The sequence below is a fragment of the Gymnoscopelus braueri genome (genome assembly GCF_963280865.1).
Source record: "Gymnoscopelus braueri genome assembly, chromosome: 11".
Taxonomy (NCBI): domain Eukaryota; kingdom Metazoa; phylum Chordata; class Actinopteri; order Myctophiformes; family Myctophidae; genus Gymnoscopelus; species Gymnoscopelus braueri.
Genome location: NC_137613.1, coordinates 12,400,712 through 12,421,704, shown reverse-complemented (window position 1 = coordinate 12,421,704; position 20,993 = coordinate 12,400,712).

Sequence of the window (20,993 nt, the reverse complement as noted above, 5' to 3'; positions counted from 1 at the left end):
TTATCATTAACCGTGATATTGTAGCTGTCAGGTGGAAACCTTGTATGTCCAAAACTGTTACTTTTCAGGAAATGAAAAAAAAGAACATGACTGTGTTCTAAAGGATCTAAGGTAGTTATTATTTAGTCACAAGCTATTGTTAATACTATTCATCAAATATATATAAAACCCCAAACTTAACCACTTTTTTTTTTAAACTAGCAAAATAGCCGATCTGCAAGCTCACAACGTTTCACAGTGCGACGCGTTGTGAGCTTGCAGAACAGCTATTTTTGCAATTGTTGTGTGACATTGTAGTATGATGCAGTAAGGCATTCAGTTACGAAATAACAAACAAACATAAAAGTTAAAATATGGAGATACAAGGTTTCTGCTCGACAGCAACGATATGTTTATATAATTATGTAATCATGTTTATCTCTCCATGTATAAATTACACTGTGCTTTCAAATCATGGCTATAAGTGTTTACTGTAATCTAAGTCTTCATTATTTTCCATATAGTCACTTTCTGATAGCTTATTGGTCTTTCTGATTTGATTTGAGACATTTTGATCATAAACATAATGATCACAGTGTGATTTGGCTCTAGTTCACACCTGATGATGACTTCATTGATGACAAGTCATCCAATCATATTAAAGGATACATTAAAGCTGCACTCTGTAACTTTCATGTCTTACCCGAGATTCAAACCCAGGTCGCCTGCGCAAGTGCTGACATTTTTACCACAGAGCTAATAGAGCATGCCTTCTTACACAGGAGAGACATTTTGACCTTCATGCAGTACCACTTGTCTAATAAAGTGTTAGTGTTAATGTCCACTCACATCACTCTGTGTGTCAGAGCAGTTTCTGATGTGGTCTGACATGTGATTACATTCCAATCATCACAATCCATCCTATGTGTTTACATATTGCACTAACATGTGCTCTCCCTTAACCCATTAGGACCGGGAACACATTTGTGTCATTTTCAGATTTCTTTGGCTGTTCAAAAATTGCAGATATACAAGTTCATAGCACGGCACCGAGTGTCGCGCTATGAGCTTGTAGATCTGCTATTTTTAATATATATAAATATATTTATTTATTTTGTCGTGAAAATGTGTGCACATCTTTGAATATATATTTTTTAAAGCAAACATCTTTGAACGTATGTTGCTAAAATATCAGTTGTTCCCAAACTTTTTCATGTCAAGGACCACCCAAAATGATATGTATTTGGCCGAGGACCCCCATCTCAAAATATTTTGTTCCAGGGAAGTTATAACGGAGTTAAAAAACAAATCATATTCACAGAATTGCACAAATGTTCACGATTTTTCAAAAATAGCAGATCTACAAGCTCATACCGCAGCACTCGGTGCCGCGCTATAGAGCTTGTATATCTGCAATTTTTTTTATATCCAAAGAAATCTTAAAATGACAGAGATGCGTTCCCGGTCTTAAAGGGTTAACATATACAGATACAGAATGCATGTTAATACCAGATATAAATGATGGCATACTGAGGAAGATTAAATGAATGAATCAGAAGATTATTATGGAGGATAAAGTTGATTCCTGAGTAGTGTGGAGGTGAACGTTTTGTGCAAACATAAAAAATATGACAAGTTGGTGCCCACAAGGCTGGTTAATAATAAATGGCATGGACTGCAGAAACAGTTGACATGAATAGAAAATAATCTTGATATCAGACAATAGATTGATTCAAGTACTGAACACTTTTTCTTTATACTATGAAACTGATCATTTTACTATAAACCAATCTGTCATAGCAGATGAAAATGTTTCACTCTTAATATATACTATAGTGTAGAACTGTATCTCTAAGCTTGACATTTAGTCACTTCACAAATGAAATTAGAATGTTGTAATTAGAATGCTGAATCATTATGATTAATGAAGCAAGCTTTTACTTTGTAAAATAATTGAGATAGTTGATTAATTTAACCCATTCTATTATTGCATTCCATATTTCAGGTTCCTTAACAATTTGCTAATTATTAATATTTCTGTTTGTGAAGTATCAGTTTTCTAACCATTCCAACCATGTGTTTTCTCTTTACATGAATGATGAATGTGAACGTGAACTAGGCAAACGTGAGTATTAAATCAATTCTACTTTCATGGCCTCCAATATGTTTTCAGATTGACATCAAGTTTTCACCATAGCAGAATACAAACTGAAGGAGTCTTAACCAATGAAACCCTCTATACTTAGTGAAACAGACTTGAGTTAACTCTGTACTTGGACCACTTTTCCCCTCTATGCCAAATATCTTCATTAAAAATAGCCGATGTACAAACTCACATCGTTAATTATCATTAAGGTGATATTGTAGCTGTCAGGTGGAAACCTTGTATGTCCAAAACTGTTACTTTTCAGGAAATGGAAAAAAAGAACATGACTGTGCTCTAAAGGATCTAATGTATTTATTATTTAGTCACAAGCTATTGTTAATACAAATATTTATAAAACCCCAAACTTAACCACTTTCACAATTTTTTAAACTAGCAAGAATAGCCGATCTGCAAGCTCACAACGCGCCACGGTGCGACTCGTTGTGAGCTTGTAGATCGGCTATTTTTGCAATTGTTGTTTGACATTGTAGTATGATGCAGTAAGGCATTCAGTTGCGAAATAACAAACAAACATAAAAGGTAAAATACAGAGATACAAGGTTTCTACCCGACAGCAACGATATATATATATAATTATGTAATCATGTTTAACCCATCACGATCCATCCTATGTGTTTACATATTACACTAACATGTTTTCTCCCGTAACCCATTAAGACCGGGAACGCATCCGTGTCACTTTCAGATTTCTTTGGCTATTCAAAAATAGCAGATATACAAGTTCATAGCACGGCACCGAGTGCTGCGCTTTGAGCTTGTAGATCTGCCATTTTTTTGAAAAATGTGTGCAAATCTTTGAATATATATGTTTTTAAAGCAAACATTTTTATCTCAAATCTTTGAACGTATGTTGCTATAATATCAGTGGTTCCCCAACTTTTTCATGTCAAGGACCACCCAAAATGATATGTATTTGGCCGTGGACCCCCACCTCAAAATATTTTGTTCCAGGGACCCCCAGAAGTTGTAACAGAGTTAAAAATGTTCGCTTAAAAAAAATACATATTCAAAGATTTGCACAAATGTTCAAACGTTTTTCAAAAATAGCAGATCTACAAGCTCATAGCGCGGCACTCGGTGCCGCACTATGAGCTTGTATATCTGCTATTTTTGAATAGCCAAAACAATATTAAAATGACAGAGATGCGTTCCCGGTCTTAAAGGGTTAACATAAATAGAGACAGAATGCATGTTAATACCAGATATAAATGATGGCATACTGAGGAAGATTAAATGAATGAATATTTCAGGTTCCTTAACAATTTGCTAATTATTAGTAATCTTTCTGTTTGTGAAGTATCAGTTTTCTAACTATTCCAACCATGTGTTTTCTCTTTACATGAATGATGAATGTGAACGTGAACTAGTTCTGGGTGAGTATTAAATCAATTCTACTTCATGGCCTCTAATATGTTTTCAGATTGACATCAAGTTTTCACCATAGCAGAATACAAACTGAAGGAGTCTTAACCAATGAAACCCTCTATACTTAGTGAAACAGACCTGAGTTAACTCTGTACTTGGACCACTTTTCCCCTCTATACCAAATATCTTCATTAAAAATTGCCGATGTACAAACTCACATCGTTAATTATCATTAACCGTGATATTGTAGATGTCAGGTGGAAACCTTGTATGTCCAAAACTGTTTCTTTTCAGGAAATGGAAAAAAAAGAACATGACTGTGTTCTAAAGGATCTAATGTAGTTATTATTTAGTCACAAGCTATTGTTAATACTCTTCATCAAATATTTATAAAACCCCAAACTTAACCACTTTAAAAAAAAATTAAACTAGCAAGAATAGCCGATCTGCAAGCTCACAACGCGCCACGGTGCGACTCGTTGTGAGCTTGTAGATCGGCTATTTTTGCAATTGTTGTGTGACATTGTAATATGATGCAGTAAGGCATTCAGTTGCGAAATAACAAACAAACATAAAAGGTAGAATACGGAGATACAAGGTTTCTGCCCGACAGCAACGATATGTATATATAATTATGTAATCATGTTTAACCCATCACGATCCATCCTATGTGTTTACATATTGCACTAACATGTTTTCTCCCGTAACCCATTAAGACCGGGAACGCATCCGTGTCACTTTCAGATTTCTTTGGCTATTCAAAAATAGCAGATATACAAGTTCATAGCACGGCACCGAGTGCTGCGCTTTGAGCTTGTAGATCTGCCATTTTTTTGGAAAATGTGCTCAAATCTTTGAATATATATGTTTTTAAAGCAAACATTTTTTTCTCAAATCTTTGAACGTATTTTGCTATAATATCAGTGGTTCCCCAACTTTTTCATGTCAAGGACCACCCAAAATGATATGTATTTGGCCGTGGACCCCCACCTCAAAATATTTTGTTCCAGGGACCCCCAGAAGTTGTAACAGGGTTAAAAATGTTCGCTTAAAAAAAATACATATTGAAAGATTTGCACAAATGTTCAAACGTTTTTCAAAAATAGCAGATCTACAAGCTCATAGCGCGGCACTCGGTGCCGCACTATGAGCTTGTATATCTGCTATTTTTGAATAGCCAAACAATCTTAAAATGACAGAGATGCGTTCCCGGTCTTAAAGGGTTAACATATACAGATACAGAATGCATGTTAATACCAGATATAAATGATGGCATACTGAGGAAGATTAAATGAATGAATCAGAAGATTATTATGGAGGATAAACTTGATTCCTGAGTAGTGTGGAGGTCAACGTTTTGTGCAAACATTAAAAATATGACAAGTTGGTGCCCACAAGGCTGGTTAATAATAAATGACATGGACTGCAGAAACAGTTGACATGAATAGCAAATAATCTTGACATCAGACAATATTGATTCAAGTACTGAACACTTTTTACTATGAAACTGATCATTTTACTATAAACCAATCTGTCATAGCAGATGAAAATGTTTCTCTCTTAATATATACTATAGTGTAGAATTGTAACTCTAAGGTGACATTTAATCACTTCACAAATGAAATTAGAATGTTGTAATTAGAATGCTGAATCATTATGATTAATGAAGCAAGCTATTACTTTGTAAAATAATTGAGATAGTCGATTAATTTAACCCATTCTATTATTGCATTCCATATTTCAGGTTCCTTAACAATTCACTAATTATTAGTAATCTTTCTGTTTGTGAAGTATCAGTTTTCTAACCATTCCAACCATGTGTTTTCTCTTTACATGAATGATGAATGTGAACGTGAACTAGCTGGATGTGAGTATTAAATCAATTCTACTTCATGGCCTCCAATATGTTTTCAGATTGACATCAAGTTTTCACCATAGCAGAATACAAACTGAAGGAGTCTTAACCAATGAAACCCTCTATACTTAGTGAAACAGACCTGAGTTAACTCTGTACTTGGACAACTTTTCCCCTCTATACCAAATATCTTCATAAAAAAAAGACGATGTACAAACTCACATCGTTAATTATCATTAAGGTGATATTGTAGATGTCAGGTGGAAACCTTGTATGTCCAAAACTGTTACTTTTCAGGAAATGGAAAAAAAAGAACATGACTGTGTAGTGTGTTCTAAAGGATCTAGTTATTATTTAGTCACAAGCTATTGTTAATACTCTTCATCAAATATTTATGAAACCCCAAACTTAACCACTTTAACAATTTTTTAAACTAGCAAGAATAGCCGATCTACAAGCTCACAACGCGCCACGGTGCGACTCGTTTTGAGCTTGTAGATCGGCTATTTTTTGTAATTGTTGTGTGACATTGTAGTATGATGCAGTAAAGCATTCAGTTGCGAAATAACAAACAAACATAAAAGTTAAAATACGGAGATACAAGGTTTCTGCCCGTCAGCAACGATATGTATATATAATTATGTAATCATGTTTAACCCATCACGATCCATCCTATGTGTTTACATATTGCACTAACATGTTTTCTCCCGTAACACATTAAGACCGGGAACGCATCCGTGTCACTTTCAGATTTCTTTGGCTATTCAAAAATAGCAGATATACAAGTTCATAGCACGGCACCGAGTGCTGCGCTTTGAGCTTGTAGATCTGCCATTTTTTTGGAAAATGTGTGCAAATCTTTGAATATATATGTTTTTATAGCAAATATTTTTATCTAAAATCTTTGAACGTATTTTGCTATAATATCAGTGGTTCCCCAACTTTTTCATGTCAAGGACCACCCAAAATGATATGTATTTGGCCGTGGACCCCCACCTCAAAATATTTTGTTCCAGGGACCCCCAGAAGTTGTAACAGAGTTAAAAATGTTCGCTTAAAAAAAATACATATTCAAAGATTTGCACAAATGTTCAAACTTTTTTCAAAAATAGCAGATCTACAAGCTCATAGCGCGGCACTCGGTGCCGCACTATGAGCTTGTAGATCTGCTATTTTTGAATAGCCAAAACAATCTTAAAATGACAGAGATGCGTTCCCGGTCTTAAAGGGTTAACATATACAGATACAGAATGCATGTTAATACCAGATATAAATGATGGCATACTGAGGAAGATTAAATGAATGAATCAGAAGATTATTATGGAGGATAAACTTGATTCCTGAGTAGTGTGGAGGTGAACGTTTTGTGCAACATTAAAAATATGACAAGTTGATGCCCACAAGGCTGGTTAATAATTAATGGCATGGACTGCAGAAACAGTTGACGTGAATAGCAAATAATATTGACATCAGACAATAGATTGATTCAAGTAATGAACACTTTCTTTTTACTATGAAACTGATCATTTTACTATAAACCAATCTGTCATAGCAGATGAAAATGTTTCACTCTTAATATATACTATAGTGTAGAATTGTATCTCTAAGCTGACATTTAGTTATTTCACAAATGAAATTAGAATGTTGTAATTAGAATGCTGAATCATTATGATTAATGAAGCAAGCTATTACTTTGTATAATAATTTAGATAGTCGATTAATTTAACCCATTCTATTATTGCATTCCATATTTCAGGTTCCTTAACAATTTGCTTATTATTAGTAATCTTTCTGTTTGTGAAGTATCAGTTTTCTAACCATTCCAACCATGCGTTTTCTCTTTACATGAATGATGAATTTGAACGTGAACTAGGGGGTGAGTATTAAATCAATTCTACTTCATATCCTCCAATGTGTTTTCAGATTGACATCAAGTTTTCACCATAGCAGAATACAAACTGAAGGAGTCTTAACCAATGAAACCCTCTATACTTAGTGAAACAGACCTGAGTCATTTCTGTACTTGGACCACTTTTCCCCTCTATACCAAATATCTTCATTAAAAATAGCCGATGTACAAACTCACATCGTTAATTATCATTAACCGTGATATTGTAGATGTCATGTGGAAACCTTGTATGTCAAAAACTGTTACTTTTCAGGAAATGGAAAAAAAAGAACATGACTGTGTTCTAAAGTAGTTATTATTTAGTCACAATCTATTGTTAATACTCTTCATCAAATATTTATGTAACCCCAAACTTAACCACTTTAAAAAGAAAATTAATTTGCAAGAATAGCTGATCTGCAAGCTCACAACGTGTCACGGTGCGACACGTTGTGAGCTTGTAGATCGGCTATATTTGCAATTGTTGTGTGACATTGAAGCATGATGCAGTAAGGCATTCAGTTATGAAATAACAAACAAATAGAAGAGTTCAAATACGGAGATACAAGGTTTCTGCCTGACAGCAACGATATGTATATATGTCACAGGGAAATTGGCATTCCAGGGAAATTGAAAGAGGAGCGCTCTCTTTTAGGCGCGGGGCTTCGGCGCGAGGCGGGGCTTTTCGAAACAGGGTTTTTTACGCGAGGCTCGCGAGGAGGAGGAGGAGGCGCGAGGCGGGGCTTTGATACGAGGCGGCGCGAGGAGGAGGAGGAGACGCGAAGCGGGGCTTTGATACAAGGCAGCGCCAGGAGGAGGAGGAGGAGGAGGCGGGGCTTTGATGCGAGGCCGACCTGGCTTTTGTTATTCCCCCCCACATAGCAACCAGGCAGGAAGCTACGCTAGGGGAACGCTGAACACACGTTCACACGCACACGTGATAATAGTTATTGTCCATGACTGAGATGCGCCGACTCAGCAGAGCTTGAGGCCGAGGAGGCGCGCCCTCGGGCCTCCAGGCGTGAGTGCCCGCGCCGACCGGCCGAAGGGCTGCTAGTCGAATCAGCGCCGTCCGAGTTGTGAACCGATAGGGGGAGAATAGATCTTTTCATGGGTTACAGTCTATGGTTACTATCCAGTGTCCACGACGACACACATGTGTGCGTATGCGCGTGTGCATGTGTGCGCATGCACACGCGTGCGCACACATGCTTATGATACAAGCAGGTGTGCACCTGATGATGACTTCATTGATGACAAGTCATCCAATCATATTAAAGGATACATTAAAGCTGCACTCTGTAACTTTCATGTCTTACCTGAGATTTGAACCCAGGTCACCTGCACAAGTGCTGCATGCGCTCATACCGCAGCACTCGGTGCCGCGCTATGAGCTTGTATATCTGCTATCTTTTAATAGCCAAAGAAATCTTAAAATGACACAGATGCTTTCCTGGTCTTCAAGGGTTAACATATACAGATACAGAATGCATGTTAATACCAGATATAAATGATGGCATACTAAGGAAGATTAAATGAATGAATCAGAAGATTATTATGGAGGATAAACTTGATTCCTGAATAGTGTGGAGGTGAACGTTTTGTGCAAACATTACAAATATGACAAGTTGGTGCCCACAAGGCTGGTTAATAATAAATGGCATGGACTGCAGAAACAGTTGACATGAATAGCAAATAATCTTGACATCAGACAATAGATTGATTCAAGTACTGAACACTTTTTTTCCCAACTGATCATTTTACTATAAACCAATCTGTCATAGCAGATGAAAATGTTTCACTCTTAATATTATACTATAGTGTATAATTGTATCTCTAAGCTGACATTTAGTCACTTCACAAATGAAATTAGAATGGTGTAATTAGAATGCTGAATCATTATGATTAATGAAGCAAGCTATTACTTTGTAAAATAATTGAGATAGTGGATTAATTTAACCCATTCTATTATTGCATTCCATATTTCAGGTTCCTTAACAATTTGCTAATTATTAGTAATCTTTCTGTTTGTGAAGTATCAGTTTTCTAACCATTCCAACCATGTGTTTTCTCTTTTCATGAATGATGAATGTGAACGTGAACTAGACTACAGTGAGTATTAAATCAATTCTACTTCATGAACTCCAATATGTTTTCAGATTGACATCAAGTTTTCACCATAGCAGAATACAAACTGAAGGAGTCTTAACCAATGAAACCCTCTATACTTAGTGAAACAGACCTGAGTTAACTCTTTACTTGGACCACTTTTCCCCTCTATACCAAATATCTTCATTAAAAATAGCCGATGTACAAACTCACATCGTTAATTATCGTTAACCGTGATATTGTAGATGTCAGGTGGAATCCTTGTATGTACAAAACTGTTACTTTTCAGGAAATGGAAAAAAAGAACATGACTGTGTTCTAAAGGATCTAATGTAGTTATTATTTAGTCACAAGCTATTGTTAATACTCTTCATCAAATATATATAAAACCCCAAACTTAACCACTTTCACAAATTTCTAAACTAGCAAAGATATTTGATCTGCAAGCTCACAATGCATCACAGTGTGACACGTTGTGAGCTTGTAGATCGGCTATTTTTGCAATTGTTGTGTGACATTGTAGTATGATGCAATAAGGCATTCAGTGACAAAATAACAAACAAACATAAAAGTTAAAATATGGAGATACAAGGTTTCTGCCCGACAGCAACGATATGTATATATAATTATGTAATCATGTTTATCTCTCCATGTATAAATTACACTGTGCTTTCATATAATGGCTATAAGTGTTTACTGTAATCTAAGTCTTCATTATTTTCCATATAGTCACTTTCTGATAGCTTATTGGTCTTTCTGATTTGATTTGAGACATTTTGATCATAAACATAATGATCACAGTGTGATTTGGCTCCAGTTCACACCTAATGATGACTTCATTGATGACAAGTCATCCAATCATATTAAAGGATACATTAAAGCTGCCCGAGATTCAAACCCAGGTCACCTGCACAAGTGCTGACATTTTTACCACAGAGCTAATAGAGCATGTCTTCTTACACAGGATGTGTTGAAGACAGTGGTGGAAAAAGTACTACAAGTTTTTTACTTAAGTAAAAGTAAAAGTCTTGAATTCACAATTTACTTGAGCAAAAGTACAAAAGTATTGGCATCAAAATATACTTAACCCTCGTAGGGTCTTCGTGTTTTAGTCACACCCAGGGCCTTCGGGTCACTTTGACCCGAAGGCCCTGTGTGAAAATTTTCATTTTCATTTTCATATCACATGTTTAGTACAGTAAATAAGGCAAATAGAAGAAGTTTCATAGAGAACAAAAAATGTTTACATACTTTTAATTCATGTTGAAAATGTTAAACCGGGTCAAAAGGACCCGAGGACCCTACGAGGGTTAAAGTATAAGTACTAATTATGCAGAATGTCCCATTTAAAATATCAAAATGTATAACAATCTTTTGAAAATAGCAGATCTACAAGCTCACAATTCTTCGCTATGCAACGCATTGTGAGCTTGTAGATCAGCTATTTTCAAATGGCCGAAATGTATTTGGGCTGAAGTGCTTAATGTAAGTTTTGTAATAATAATCAAAATCTACAAAGTAACTAGTAACTAAAGTTTTCAAATAAATGTAGTGGAGTAAAAGTACAATATTTGGATCCGAAATGTAGTGGAGTAGAAGTTAAAGTATTGGAAATTGGAAATACTCAAGTAAAGTACAAATACCTCAAAATTGTACTTAAGTACAGTACTTACAGTACAGTAGCAGACCTTACTGCATACCATATACTCTACAACAGTGGTTCTCGACCTTTTCAGGCCACGACCCCCCAAAATAATCATATTTGAACTGGGGACCCCCCAAAATAATCATATTTGAACTGGTGACCCCCCACCCTGACAAGCTCTTGGAATTGTAGGAGTTGAGGCATTCAATTTTAATTGACTCGGTTCCACAGATAAATATTGTGAAAATAGCTGATCTCAGGCTCATAATGCCTTGCGTTGTGAGCATGTAGATCGGCTATTTCCACAATGTTTGCCTCTTTCTTTGGTAATATTTGACAATTTGGCCTTTATGTTTAATAGAATAGTTTGTTGATTACTTTTCACACAGTAGCTTAATGGTATTTTTTCCCTTTTCATGTTAGAGGTATTAAAAAGGTCCTAAAAGTCCTTAAATTGTCACTTTAGAAATGTGCAGATACCCTGTATACTCTTATACTGTATGTTGGTTTGTTTACTGTTGAGTGAGAAAACAATGTTGCACATTAAGCTAATCATCTGGGGACCCCCCAAAATAATATGGGGACCCCCCTGGGGGTCCTGACCCACAGGTTGAGAACCACTGCAGTACAAGATAGTGTCATTTAAGTTAACAGCCAAACTGATTCATATTATTGACAGATTATCATACACAATATTGAGATAGCAGACTCATTTATTTAATCATTCTATGTTGTGTCTAGGTTATTTAACCACTTCAACCCCAGAATCCTTATTGTGGGGAAGGCTTTCACAGAAAATAGCTGATAGACAAGCTCACAAAGTGTCCTACCTACTGCGACGCGTTGTGAGCTTGTCGATCAGCTATTTTCAGAGAAAGCTTTCACCACATAAAACAGAAAAGACACTAGTATAGAGCTCTGAGAGACCCCGGTCAACCATATAGGGTTAAAATAGTTAAACAATGGAAATAATAATAATAATCTGTCTTCTTATCATCAGCCGAATACAAACTGAAGGAGTCTTAACCAATGAAACCCTCTATACTTAGTGAAACAGACCTGAGTTAACTCTGTACTTGGACCACTTTTCCCCTCTATACCAAATATCTTCATTAAAAATAGCTGATGTACATTTCTTATTCCAGGTTATTTAACAACTTATAAGAAAACACTCTGTCATCTTTATGTATAAAATATCAGTTTTCTAAACAAATGTGTTTTTCATTTCTTTTTATGCATTAAGAATATGAAGATGATGGTGAGTATCAAACATATTCTACTTGGATGGTACAATTTTCTTATGTTAAATTAAATTAAATTAATTTAATTTAATTTAAATACAAATATAAGTTATTATTAAGGTCATGAGCTTCCCAAATCACCTCTTGTACTAATGTTTGCAGTTTTAACCAACCATAGAGTTTAAGTAGTTAACGATTAAATTAATAATAATAATCTGTCATCTTTATGTACATTTTTTTTTCTTTTCTAAACAGTCATTGGCCGCGTTTCCCAACGAGATTCGTAGAGATGCTGCGTTGAGCATCTGCGCAGGTTCTACGACGGGTCTTACGTGTGTCCACACAATCTGCGCAGTACCATAGCAGCCACGTAGATTTCAGCTCATGCGCTACCTACGCAGCCTGCGTAAGAGCCTGGGACCCGGCGAAACCAACGCTCTACCCTCATTAGTAGCAGCTGGTTCTGCCCAACGTGCAATCGCTTCCCACGTCCACGGCGTTGCGTGTCTGCTAAAACTACATTTGGGAGACAGAATGGCGTATCCTACTCTCCTCCTACTTCTGCGAGAGGCGTAGCCCTGCAGTGCTCTCCTACGGAGCAGTTTGTTACTAGCGACCTGGGGCGGTAGTAACACCCATCGTAGCGAAATAGATCTATGAAAAGACCGACCGACCGACCACACACACACACACACACACACTCTCTCTCTCTCTCTCTCTCTCTCTCTCTCTCTCTCTCTCACACACACACACACACACACACACATAAAAATATTAAGCAAGCCAAGTTAACTAAAGGACGTAAGACCCCAGTTCCCCTCACAAAGTGACAGCTGACGTCTGCAAGATATAAATGTATATGAAAAAAAAAAGAATTACCAAAAGTAACAGCATTCAGTATGGGTCGTCCACTAGCCTAGCGGTCTAGGCGCATGTCACACAATATGGAAATCCATCAAGATAGCTGTCGCGGGTTCGACTCTAGTACCGACGACCTTACTGTGTCTCTCTTCCCTTTTCCTGTCAGTCTATTGTCCTGTCCAAATAAAGGCAAAAAAGCCCCTAAATATATATTTTTAAAAAAGGACGCAGAATGTCCCATTTCCCAAGTTTAATATGTATAAATATATTTTTTTAAATAGCAGATTGCAAGCTCACAACGCCTCTTAAGCTTGTAGATGTAATTTAATGCATAAATATATTCAAACGTTGTATTTAGAGTGGACTGCTTCAGGACATCTGACAGTTGGCTCTGTCACCTCTTATGAGATGATCGGAATTTACTAGAATTTATAAACACCGGATCCATGCATATTTAGGGAAGCAGTGAGCTGGGATTGAACCCGAAACTCCCACTCGCCAGCACGACACGTTACCAGTCATGCTAATAAGCCTGAGCTCGATAGCCAGGTCTTTTGCACGCCCTTTCTCGTTTTGTGTTGTTGAAAGTCTATTCTCGGAGGTGGGAAGCCTCTCAGCACCCCACCTACTCTGTAAAATACACTTTTTGGGCAGAAAATAAAATATGTCAGCGAGACGGAAATTATTTTTATTTACTCCACAGTGCCCTCTACAGATTTTGGTTAATGGTAAGTTCAATCCTACAGATCTGTAGAGGGCACTGTGGAGTAAATAAAAATAATTTCCGTCTCGCTGACATATTTTATTTGCTGCCCAAAAAGTGTATTTTACAGAGTAGTTGGGGTGCTGAGAGGCTTCCCACCTCCGAGAATAGACTTTCAACAACACAAAACAGCCTTTGCTTTGGTGAGTAGCGAAATGGTTTTGTTTATTTTTACTACTCTTGAGCACTCGCAGGGCAGCGGAATTCCTTGTACAATCGCAGAGCGAGGGGTCTTCCAGGGCGTTAGAGGGAACACACTAACGCTCTGAACCAGGGCTACGCTGCTTCGTCCTTTATGCATGAACCCGAAGTTTACAAATTGTACTCTCACGGATGATCCGATCGTCTGATAAAAATATTAAGCATATGGCAAGTTAACTAAAGGTATATAAATGATGCTGAGCTAAACATGTTTCCTAAATTTCGAAGTTTTATAGTTAAACGTTATGATGAAAGTCCCCAGTTCCTCTCACAAAGTGACAGCTGTTGCGCTCAACATTTTTATGAATGGTTAAAAAATCTTTTGAAACTAGCAGATCTACAAGCTCACAACGCTTCACAAGCTTGTAGATCTGCTATTTTCAAAAGATTTTAATACATATTAAATTTGGGAAATGGGACATTTTGCATACCTTTTGGTATTTTAAGTATATTTAATTTACTTGCATAATGGGGACACTTTAGTGTTTTATTTAACTTGCAGATGTCAACTCACCACTGTAATTTCATTCATAAATATATTATTCAAAAGTTGTATTTGGAGTGGACTGCTTCAGGACATCTGACAGTTGGCTCTGGTATTTTTATGATCCATTTCACTTTCGCAAAGGGTGTTTAAACTGCAGTGTAGCGGCAGACAGCACTACGTAGTTTACGTCGGATTTACGTAGACTTCGTCCAGGAGGTCTTTACGTCTATGCTGTCTCACGAATGTAGTTTTAGCACACACGTAACGAGAACCTGCGACGATGGTATCTCCTGAAGCCAGTTTAGATGGCACGTTGGGGACACACAGCTGCTACTAATGAAGATAGATCGTGGCGGGGTTGCTACTGCGCATGTGCGTGGAGGCTCTCACGCAGCTTCTAGGCTGCGTCTGAGCTCAAAGTCGTTTGGGAAACCTGGCCATTGTATCTTATATTGTTTCAGGTCTAATGTTTTTAGTTTGAATACAAAACCTACAAGACCTTTTCACATTATTATTTATTTAAACAGGTTTACAGGTTTTATTGAACAAAGGCTGGGGGGAGAAGCAACCGGGGGCAAAGGGACCAGGCAGAGACATAGTCAAAGGGGGAGCGTGGGTCAGAGTTCTGAGGGGGCAGTCTGCATGGCGCCTGGTCCAAGAGGGGTAAGGCTAGCCGTGGTCCGTGGGTCCGGTCCTGGTCCAAACAGTACAAAATAGTGTCATTTAAGTTAACAGCCAAGCTGATTTATATTATTGACAGATTATCATACACAATTATGAGATAGCAGATTAACTTATTTAATAATTTTATGTCGTGTCTAGGTTATTTAACCACTTAAACCTCAGCATCCTTATCGTGGGGAAGGCTTTCACAGAAAATAATTGATCGACAAGCTCACAACGTGTCGCATAAGGGTAAAATCCAGATACAGGCAGAGGTCATAAACAGGCAGAAATACAGGTTCCAAATAACATGTTGAAGCGAGCTAGACTAGAGTTAAACTGGTCTGATCTGCAGGCAGAGAATAGTGGCATGAGTGAGGCAATAAATACTGTGGCTACTCAGTGGAAACTGGCGTGTGTGTGTGTGTGTGTGTGTGCTTCGATGGGTGTGGACGTGACACCAACGACTATTGGGACTCTATCATTCTCAATAACAGTGACATGCATCAAACACCCCATCATGTTGTAAGAGAGGAAACAAAGGATTATTATGAAGGGTGATTTACAGTGGAATTGTACTGATACAGAAATGTCTATGAAGTTGTGTATAAATTCTAAAGGTGACCTGAACAGGAACCACAGAGAGTAAGGGTGGGTTTAAGGGCTCTACTTTGGAGCAGGAGCACTTTCAACAGTTGCACTGACTTCGGATGAATAGATAGACCATTCCTCATTTTGCAGTGGCTCAGGGTTCTTACCCACTGCCTGTATTTGGTGTTTTGGGGATTCACTGTACACTGGTGTGGGAGGAGAGGTGCAGTAGGGGGTGTTGTTTGCAGATCAGCAGCATCCAGCAATTTTGGTGTCAATAAGGTCAACTACGTCATCATGACTCACACAGAATATTGAAGGCATTTATCCATATAGGTTTCTCCTTCATAAAAGTCTTACAGATTGGTCAACTAGATTATTACACCATATGACAGTTTCTCTTTGGCTCATCACCAAACATCACTAACCCCAAGCTAATGTTATGTTACATCAGTTTGCTCTTGGGAGAAATGTCTAGGCCTCTTCTTCCATAACACTGTGTAAATGCACAATGCACTGTAATAAAAAGTGATCATTTTATTGACCATGATTGAATCCACCTGCAACATAAACCCATAGACAATATTCAGCGTAATCCAACCCATCTAACCACTGCACCAGATATGCACCCTTCCCTGGTCCTGACCATTTAAAAAGTCTGTTGCCACGCCCCACTTGTCACACCATTGAAAATCTGACCCGCTCTGCATTGTACTAATGTCTATAATAAGTTCTGCTTCTGAAATTGGGTTCTCTAAAATGGTCTTTAGTCTGCAGGAATAGTAGACATTTGTATCTGGATGAAAGGAACCAGGTAGGTGTTATAGACAGGTTAGTTAGATGAGACATACTGTACTATTTGCATGAGCTGAATAACTGACACAGATAGAGTATGATTGATATGATTATACAGTATGAGTGTATCAAATAACCTTGAGAATTTAGAGACATAAATCTGGAGAGGAGGAATTCATTATCTAGCCTTGTAATAAGAGCAGTTCATTTCATGCATTGCTTCAGAAACCATAGTATGATATAATGTGTCCTCTAATAGAAGATGTAACATCTCTCATAGGCTGAAACACCTGGTGTGACATTAGTGTTATGAAGACATTAATCTGACCTGATACAAAGTTGAGAATCAAGGCCAATGGGATCTGGATCGGTTAAATTGTCCTGCAAGAGAGAGTTCAAAGGTCACAGGCGCGATCAGATATCACAACAGTCTTCTATGAAGTTGTTGTTATCTAACAGAACAGTGTGCAAGAAAAAAGAATCACAGCCACTCCCCCAGTGTGAATAAACGGTGCTTTTTGGCCCCAAGGACCCCTTCAAATATTTTGAATACCTTCGCGGAGATACATGCTGCTGGCTGTGCCTTTGGTGTTTACTGTACTGTGGTACAAAGCCACAAGGAAACTAAACATCTGTTACAGGGGAGAGCTGATGATAACTTCTGTCTGGACAGTGTCTCTCTCTGAATGTTTGTGGAGATGACTGATTTATCCTTAGCTACACCTATAGCTCTGAGTCCAATTAGTTTGACTCAGGCAGGTATGGCTGCTTAAATCAGTCATTCCCCATCCTACAAATAGATGTAAATTAACATTGTGGCACTTCTGTATTTATTTATTTAGTTGAGTTATTTTGAACTCTCAGCCCAGGACCCATGGGAGGAGAGTGACATAATTATTCACATAAATCAGTAATTCAGCTTATATTTACATAATAATAATGTATATAATACTATAATATAATAATATTTACAATAGGTATACAAAGTCTCTTTTTATCTGATGCGTTCAGATTCTTGCATGCCTTTTCTTCTCAGGGACGCGGGAAGTGGGGTGCTGAGGGTGCTGCAGCACCCCTGGTGGTGGGGAAGAGAAAGAAAAAAATTGAAAACATTTTGATTTCTTTTTAGAAACCATAGTATGATATAATGTGTCCTCTAATAGAAGATGTAACATCTCTCATAGGCTGAAACACCTGGTGTGACATTAGTGTTATGAAGACATTAATCTGACCTGATACAAAGTTGAGAATCAAGGCCAATGGGATCTGGATCGGTTAAATTGTCCTGCAAGAGAGAGTTCAAAGGTCACAGGCGCGATCAGATATCACAACAGTCTTCTATGAAGTTGTTGTTATCTAACAGAACAGTGTGCAAGAAAAAAAGAATCACAGCCACTCCCCCAGTGTGAATAAACGGTGCTTTTTGGCCCCAAGGACCCCTTCAAATATTTTGAATACCTTCGCGGAGATACATGCTGCTGGCTGTGCCTTTGGTGTTTACTGTACTGTGGTACAAAGCCACAAGGAAACTAAACATCTGTTACAGGGGAGAGCTGATGATAACTTCTGTCTGGACAGTGTCTCTCTCTGAATGTTTGTGGAGATGACTGATTTATCCTTAGCTACACCTATAGCTCTGAGTCCAATTAGTTTGACTCAGGCAGGTATGGCTGCTTAAATCAGTCATTCCCCATCCTACAAATAGATGTAAATTAACATTGTGGCACTTCTGTATTTATTTATTTAGTTGAGTTATTTTGAACTCTCAGCCCAGGACCCATGGGAGGAGAGTGACATAATTATTCACATAAATCAGTAATTCAGCTTATATTTACATAATAATAATGTATATAATACTATAATATAATAATATTTACAATAGGTATACAAAGTCTCTTTTTATCTGATGCGTTCAGATTCTTGCATGCCTTTTCTTCTCAGGGACGCGGGAAGTGGGGTGCTGAGGGTGCTGCAGCACCCCTGGTGGTGGGGAAGAGAAAGAAAAAAATTGAAAACATTTTGATTTCTTTTTAGAAACCATAGTATGATATAATGTGTCCTCTAATAGAAGATGTAACATCTCTCATAGGCTGAAACACCTGGTGTGACATTAGTGTTATGAAGACATTAATCTGACCTGATACAAAGTTGAGAATCAAGGCCAATGGGATCTGGATCGGTTAAATTGTCCTGCAAGAGAGAGTTCAAAGGTCACAGGCGCGATCAGATATCACAACAGTCTTCTATGAAGTTGTTGTTATCTAACAGAACAGTGTGCAAGAAAAAAGAATCACAGCCACTCCCCCAGTGTGAATAAACGGTGCTTTTTGGCCCCAAGGACCCCTTCAAATATTTTGAATACCTTCGCGGAGATACATGCTGCTGGCTGTGCCTTTGGTGTTTACTGTACTGTGGTACAAAGCCACAAGGAAACTAAACATCTGTTACAGGGGAGAGCTGATGATAACTTCTGTCTGGACAGTGTCTCTCTCTGAATGTTTGTGGAGATGACTGATTTATCCTTAGCTACACCTATAGCTCTGAGTCCAATTAGTTTGACTCAGGCAGGTATGGCTGCTTAAATCAGTCATTCCCCATCCTACAAATAGATGTAAATTAACATTGTGGCACTTCTGTATTTATTTATTTAGTTGAGTTATTTTGAACTCTCAGCCCAGGACCCATGGGAGGAGAGTGACATAATTATTCACATAAATCAGTAATTCAGCTTATATTTACATAATAATAATGTATATAATACTATAATATAATAATATTTACAATAGGTATACAAAGTCTCTTTTTATCTGATGCGTTCAGATTCTTGCATGCCTTTTCTTCTCAGGGACGCGGGAAGTGGGGTGCTGAGGGTGCTGCAGCACCCCTGGTGGTGGGGAAGAGAAAGAAAAAAATTGAAAACATTTTGATTTCTTTTTTTTTTTTTGATTTTTTTGTAAATTAAACAAATATATATCATTTTAAAGTCTATATACACACTTATATATTAAAACAATGATGTATTTAACTTTGGGGAATACAATATTTGTTGAAAAAGGTGAAAAAACGTGAAAAATGTGGAAAAAATCGCAGGACACATGTGAAAAAAATCATGTGAAAGTCCCCCGCCAAGCCAAGCCCCCCTTGGCATAAATGACTTCCAGCGTCCCTGTTTCTTCTTCATGTACAAGTATTCAAGACTGAAGTTGATTTAATGTTAAATGTATTTATTATCCAGTCAGTATAACATGATGAAGAGTTGTTATTAAAACACAGTATAACTCTCTTCATGTAGAATCAGCTAAAGCTAAAGCTAAAGCTAAAGCTAAAGCTAAAGCTGAAGCTTATCTCAGCAAGGAGACAGCAGAGCAGAAGAATAGAAGAAAGAATTCAGCTCATGTGTTTGGTAAGTAGGATAACTATAGACTTAACGAAAACTGTACATTCAACTTTATTATACTGTACATTTATCAATGAAACAATTATACACACACAGACACACACACACACACACACACACACACACACACACACACACACACACACACACACACACACACACACACACACACACACACACACACACACACACATACACACGAGTGAGTTTTTAGATCTGATATTTTCAGTGCACGACACCGGCGTGCGATTAAGTTTAAATTCTAACCCCTAAACTTATCCTCTAAATGTCTAATCCTAACCTTTAACCCAACCTATAATCTTTTCCTAATTGTAAGCCTTTTCTCTAAAAATCTTTTCTAACCATAAAATAACCATTTCTCTTGTGAGGACCTGGAAAATGGTCCTCACAATGTATATTTATCATACTATACTAGTGGGGATGTTTTGCCCTCACAAGTAGAGTAATACACGCACGCACGCACGCACGCACGCACGCACGCACGCACGCACGCACGCACGCACGCACGCACACACACACACACACACACACACACACACACACACACACACACACACACACACACACACACACACACACACACACACACACACACACACACACACACACACACACACACACACACACACACACACACACAAACACACACACGTTACAATGTCTGTGGTTCATCTAAACGTATATGTTCTGTAGATCTGCAGGTCCTACGGACAGAACTGGAGGAAAGTAAGAAACTACTGACAAGAAAAGACCAAGAATTGGATGAAAGTAATAACCTATTGACAAAAAAAGGCCAAGAATTGGATGAAAGTAATAAACTACTGACAAAAAAAGGTCAAGAATTGGATGAAAGTAATAAACTACTGACAGAAAAAGGCCAAGAATTGGATGAAAGTAATAAACTACTGACACAAAATGGCCAAGAATTGGATGACAGTAATAAACTACTGACAAAAAAAGGCCAA